A 7,327-nucleotide genomic window follows, 5' to 3' on the forward strand; every position below is an offset into this window, starting at 1 on the left:
CCTCCATAAAGTGGAACCCATATGCGTCCGTTAACATAATAGGCGCTGTTTTCTTTTTGTTCTAGTCGTTGCCTCAATCCTCGTAAGGACTCATCCCTGATGTTCTCTGCTTTCAATGCTTCAACCTGAGCATCACGAATTTGAGCAGGAAGACTAGATTGGATGGTAAGTTGTAACGTACGTACACGCTTCGGTATAGTATCCTTTCGACTGAGAGCATCGGCCACAACATTGGCTTTGCCCGGATGATACTTGATCGCAAATTCGTAATCATTCAAGAGCTCGACCCATCGACGTTGTTGCATGTTTAACTCCTTTTGCTTGAAGATATGCTCGAGACTCCTGTGATCGGTGTAAATGGTGCACTTGGTACCGTACAGGTAATGTCTCCATATCTTAAGTGCGAAAACAACTGCTCCCAATTCCAGGTCATGCGTAGTGTAGTTCCTCTCGTGAACTTTAAGTTGGCGCGATGCGTAAGCAATGACCTTGTCACGTTGCATTAACACGCAACCAAGTCCTTGGATGGAAGCGTCGCAATAAACCACAAAATCATCTGTGCCTTCAGGTAAAAAGAGGATAGGTGCGCTACAAAGTCTATCTTTCAAGTGCTGAAATGCGGACTCCTGTGCATCACCCCAACAATAGGTGACACCCTTCTGATTCAGTGAAGTGAGAGGTTGCGCAATCTTAGAGAAATCCTTAATAAACCTTCTGTAATATCCTGCCAAACCCAAGAATTGGCGGATCTCTGTTGGTGTGCGGGGTGCAGGCCAGTTCTTGATTGAGTCAACCTTGGATGGATCTACATGAATCCCATCCTTGTTTACCACATAGCCTAGAAAGTGGACTTCGCGAAGCCAGAAGTCACATTTAGAAAACTTGGCATACAACTGCTCTTTTCGAAGAAGTTCCAGAATAAGCCTCAGATGTCGCTCATGTTCCTCCTGACTCTTAGAATAGATCAGGATATCGTCAATGAAAACAATAACAAACTTATCCAGGTAAGGTTTGCATACTCGGTTCATGAGATCCATTAAGACCGCTGGTGCATTCGTTAATCCGAAAGGCATAACCAGAAACTCGTAATGGCCGTAACGAGTTCTGAATGCTGTTTTGGAGACCTCTTCCTCTCGGACTCTCAGCTGATGGTAGCCTGACCATAGGTCAATCTTAGAATAGAAACTCGACCCTTGCAACTGGTCGAACAAGTCATCAATGCGTGGAAGAGGATAACGATTCTTCACGGTCACTTTGTTGAGTTCGCAGTAGTCAATACACATTCTGAAGGTACTGTCTTTCTTCTTCACAAATAATACTGGAGCTCCCCAAGGCGAAGAGCTAGGACGTATGAAACCCTTTTCCAAGAGTTCTTGTAGTTGCGTGGACAGTTCTTCAAGTTCTGATGGAGCTAGATGATAAGGTGCTCGAGCTATGGGCGCTGCTCCAGGAGCTAGCTCGATTTGAAATTCAACTTGGTGATGAGGCGGAAGACCAGGTAATTCCTCAGGAAATACCGCAGGAAAGTCGCGCACAATAGGAATGTCTTCTATCTTCCTTTCTTCCGAGGATGCATCATAAACGAGGGCTAGGATAGCGGTGTGGCCCTTTCGCAAACACTTCTGGGCCTTAAGGAAAGAGATGATGCCTACAACAGCACCACTCTTGTCGCCACGAATTATGAGGGGTTCTTTATCAGAACGAGGGATACGGACGATTTTCTTCTTGCAAATAATCTCCGCTTGGTGTTGAGATAGCCAATCCATCCCAATGACAACATCAAAACTACCCAGAACGATAGGAATGAGGTCGATAGAAAAGGTCTGATCGGCAAGGACAAGCTTGCAACCCTTAACTACATGTGTAGCCTCTAAACTTTTACCATTTGCTAACTCTATGATGTGCTTGGTGTTCAAAAGTGTTGGAGTACGCTTAAGCATCTGACTAATTTTTAAGGACACGTAGCTAGTGTCGGCACCCGAATCAAATAAAACAGTAACAAAGAAATCATCCAGAAGAAACTTACCCATCACAACGTTGGGATCACTCCTTGCATCACCCTGACAATTCACGAACACACGACCTCGGGCGCCATTGCCATTATTGTTACCTCTGTTGTTGCCTCCGTTGTTGCCTCCATTGTTGTTTCCATTGTGGTTCCCGTTTCCTTGGTTGTTCTGATTCTGGTTTAGCTGGGGGCAATTCCTCTTAAAGTGGCCTTCAGTGCCACACTGAAAGCATCCTTTATTGCCCTGTTGATGCTGCTGCTGGTGGTTCTGTGGTGCTTGTTGTTGTTGTTGGCGATTCTGATTCGCAGGACGTGGGCTCCTGCAATCTTTGGCTTCATGTCACAGCTTGTGACATCTCTGGCAATGACCCTTGTTGCACTGCCCGCTATGGTGAAAATTACATCGATTGCACTTAGGGTGATTTCCCTTGTACCCACCCTGACCGTGATTCCCAGAAGACTGCTGACTGGGGCTCCTGTACTCGTCTGTCTTTCGCTGCTGGGATTGAGCTGAAGCAGAACCCTTGCCCAAAATTTCCATCCCACTTGCGCTTATTATCATTGGGAGCATCAGAAGTAGTAGCGCTAATACGCTTGGGCAGCCTGTTCTGCTCAACTGCCTGATCAGTGAGACGATGAGCCAACTTGATGATTTGTTGTATGGTGCCAAGATTAGCTGAGGTTACATGGCTTTGAATTTCTAGCACCAAGCCCTTAAGGTACAGCTCAATGCGTTTGATGGGAGGGTCCACCATAGTAGGGCACAAGATGGCTAGCTCATTTGACCTCTTCGTGTATGCCTCGATCTCAGACCCCGTCATCTTCAAATTGAAAAATTCCACCTCCAGCTTGTGAATGTCGTCACGACTGCAGTACTCTTCTTTGATCAGTTCTTTGAAACCGTTCTGGCATTAGCAACCGCCAACCCAAGCAGTTGAACTTGTGCCTTCCACCAGGTTAACGCAGCACCTTCGAGTGTTCCAGTAGCATATTTCACCCTACGATCTTCAGGGCATTCACACATTTCGAAAACAGACTCGAGCTTCTCGAACCAGTGTCGGCAATCCATGAAGGTTTTGAACGTGCACACAGGAGGCTGAACATGTTGACCTGTTGCGCGAGAATAAAAGACAAGGTTAAGCACGGGGGTTGGTTCGCGAAGGTAGGATCTAAACGTCCTAAGGTGGGTTGATATGGCAGGTTATACCTCCTGTCACACCCCCAAAATCCACCATGCGGAGTACCACCGCTTGGAGGCGTGACGGGACCAGGATCGAGCCACCAATCATATTGAACAACACAATTAAGTAAATAAAACCAACTACAATACGATTGGTGACCAAAAGAAGTAAACCGACTTAAAGTTAACAGCGGAAGCATAATACGTGAAGCTAAAACATAAGTTCGTAGTTCATAAGTTAATAGACGAAAACATAGGTTCCATAAGTTCATAAAGTTTATTTATTAAACACGGGACATAACAGTCCGTATCCCACAACGACTCCTTCCTCGTGCAAGCTCCAAGCATTTAACGACCTGTAAGGCATGTAACAACGAGTCAACAACAAAGTTGAGTGAGTTCACGTTTGGTTGTTTAGTTTTAAGTTGTTTCTGAAAACGTGGTTTGTCTTTCGTTGGCGTAATTGCCGTGGGGGTTACCCCGTAGTTGAAAGTAAAATTAACCAGTTCATTCTTTATTACCCAAACCATATCCATGATCAGTGGGGGCTTCCCCATGTGAACCACTAGACCGTACCATATCGACCACTAACGCAAATAAGTTGTGCCCTACATCAGTATCTATCATCACTGACAGTTCGCCATAGTCCATTAGTACACGCCCGTCCGACGGGCACGGTGTGAGGTTTGTTAAACCTAATAGCGCTATTAACTAATGACCCGCTCGCCATTGGCCTCGACGATTAAGTCGATATAAATTGAGGGACTTCATGATAGAGTTTTGTCTAGTAAGTTTTAAGGTTGTTGTCCTACCCAAGGAGGACGAACGTACGTAGTTCTACCCAAGGAGAATACGCATGATTAATATTGGCATCCTACCTATGGAGGATGGCCGTACATATCCTACCCAAGGAGGATATGTAGATTCCGTTTTAATTTCTTTAACCCATTCCCAACCACCGGGAATCCCATGCCTTAGAGAGTGTGTGAACTCACCTCGGTTTGCTCGGTTAGATTCTCGAATATAGCTAACAGTCAAAGTCGGTCAATAACGTCCTAGTAGGATTACCACTTAGTTGATTAGTGACTTCAAATAAGCACGAAATTCCTACACGCATCTACCACATAACATGCATCACTTTAACGGTTCACGCTCATATAAACATTCTACCTATAGCTACTCAAGAACAAGCACACGATACTGCACGTATTACTTTCACTAACATATAGCATGTTATATCATCCTCAGATAACATACTCGACATTTAGACACGTAAATTACTACTTTTGTCATTTTAACTTAAATATCCAAAACTGGGCTGTTTTTGGACATTTTAATAAAATAGTTATCTTACTTCAAAAATTCCCAAATTTTTACAGAAGGTGTTAAACGATCCAAATATTATTGTGTAAAAATCTCGGGATCCAATTCATCACCAATATTTTATAAAAATTCATTTTCCGGACTGCAATCAGATTCATTACTTTCTGACTGCAGTCCACGGAATATTTCATTAAAAATTCATTGTAAGTCGGATTGACGAAATTCCAGTGGGACAATTACTACGACATCAGTGTCCATCTATAGTACCAATTTCGTGACCTAGTTCTACGCAGGTTTCATGTTATGATGAAGAATATAAAACATATTTTCAGCAGCAAAAATGCAGCTTTAGCTGCTGTTACAAAACGACACTTTAAAAATAGTAAACAAAGTCCAAAAATTATGATTCCAGTGCCATTAGAACCGTATTTCATAATACATAAATCTAGACTTCAGAAAATACATTTTTCGTTTAATTAAGGTCCTGTTACAGCCAACTGAAGTTGGCTGAAATCACCAAACAGCCAACTGTTTTCAGCTTTTAACATTCTAAAGCGTGTTCGATTGATTCCGTTAACATGTTCAGCGAATAATAACGACATTTAACATCAATATTAACACGTAAATCATCAAGCAATCAACAACATGTTCACTACAACATTTCATCATGTAAATCTTCATGTAACTTTAATGTTCATCTTCTTGTTTAAACCCTTTTAGTGTTCTTGTAGATTTAACATACTACATCTTTCTAACTACACAAAATAGACATGAACAAGGGTTAAACTGAGACTTACTACTAGCTTAAAGCTAGGGAAAATCTAGTGAAGAAGGTGATAAGAAATGATGATGAACAAGCAAGAACAAAGATCCTTTGAAGCTCCACAAGTTGCAAGCCTTCTTGTATCACCTTCAAGCTTGTATGGAACTTGAATATGATGAAGATGATGGCGGTTATGTGGTGGTGATGGGGGCGGTTGTGGGTGGCCGAGAGGAGGGAGAGAGAGATCAGGGAGTTGGAGTGAAGTGGTGAATGAAATGATACGGTGATCTTGCAAAGGTACTTATAATCTTACACCATATATTTTGTTCATATTCTTAAGCAAGACATCAGATAATATCTAATAAAATATACTAAGAGATCTAGGAAGTATGGTCATGGTGTGGATCTTGTGGGTCCTCTTGTGACCGATTCGGTTAGGGGGGGGGGTGGTTGCAAATTTTGTAACTAATTGGTAAAGGTTAGTTAGGTTGTCAAGTATATACTTACATATATTAGTATGTTGATATTTAGGGGGTGTTATGGTATACGGGGATCATGACTAGTCAAAAATAATAAAACAATGTATTTGACAAATATTTGGTGTCCCGGGTAATGTCCGGTTGTTCGGTCGGATACTGTTCTGTTAATTTTTTTAATTGTTCCGTAAGGTGTCTTATATGTATATTTTTGTAACATAATTAATTCCTAACACTCAGGAAAATATTCAGGACCTTTTAGTAAATTTTTTTGCGCATGACTAGTAGGTTAACAAGCACATGTAAGTATGACACAGAAATCAGAAAAACAGTTTAGTAATTCAACACAGTCACCAAGCACTTTAATTATCATTAAATAATCGTACGGATACATGTAATTACGAGGGTTGTCACATTAATTGCATCCGCCACCTCAGTGATGTCCTTAAACTTCATGAACATGATCGTTTTCCGAATTCGATCATTAACTGCCCATTTGCACTTCTCAGCTTGAACTGTGGCAGATCCTGCTGCTTCTCCCACAATATTGGCCAACCTTGAGAATCGGGTAATAAACTCCGAAGCAGGCTCGTCGATCCCTTGTCGGATAACAGCATACTCCCTGATGTGAGCTTCTCTGTCAGCAGTCGAGAAATACCTCTCATAGAAGATGGTACGAAATTCAGCCCACGAAAGAGTGGCGACGTAAGCATATCATCCTTTAACTTGTTTGTATCCTTCCCACCAAGTATGTGCATCGTCTTCCAGCTTGAAGATGGCCAACCTGACCTTGTGCTGATCTACAACTCCCAGTACCTCTAAGATCTTCTCTATTTGGGCTATCCAATTTCGTGCATCGATCGGAGTAGCAGCATGGCTGAAAGATTTTGGGTGTTGCCTTTGGAAATGACGGAGCCACACATGGATGCCTTCGGAAGTGTTGTTGGTGGTGTTCTCACCAACGGCGACTCCAGAATTAGGGTTAGCGCATCCTTGAGTTTGTTGCATAACAGCCTCTACGGTCTGAGCAACGAGGTTCGGAAGTATTCCGGCAAACGCTTGGTTGATAGCAGAAACCATGTTTGGGTCAGGTGGAGTTTCATTTGAGTCAGTGTCGTTAGGCTGACGGTTAGTCGTGTGGGCATTCCTACGAGTTCGGCAACGAGGAGGCATCTATCAAAAGTAGATGCATGAGTTAGAATATGAAAGCGGTGACGCGTAACTGGGAACATTTACCAAAATTTTATCCTAGACGTCTACCATAACCTCACAGGCCTAATTACTAATGTTTAAGTTTTCTACAGGAAAGAGCCTTTGCTCTGATACCATAGCTGTAACACCCCAACCCGGATGGGTTGACGTGTCACTATAACAGTGGATCAGAACAGAAGTCATAATTCCATTAATTAAAGTTAGGCTACATTTCAAAATATGGTTGATGTGCGTTAGGTGTAATATAATATAGATGTATATTTAAGCCCTTTTACACTTTTAGCCAAGTTTTAAATTTATAAAACACGATATTTACTAACACTAACACACATATGGGCAAGTGCACCCATCGTTGACGTAGTATA

Source organism: Helianthus annuus, chromosome 2 (assembly GCF_002127325.2).
Source record: "Helianthus annuus cultivar XRQ/B chromosome 2, HanXRQr2.0-SUNRISE, whole genome shotgun sequence".
NCBI classification, from domain to species: domain Eukaryota; kingdom Viridiplantae; phylum Streptophyta; class Magnoliopsida; order Asterales; family Asteraceae; genus Helianthus; species Helianthus annuus.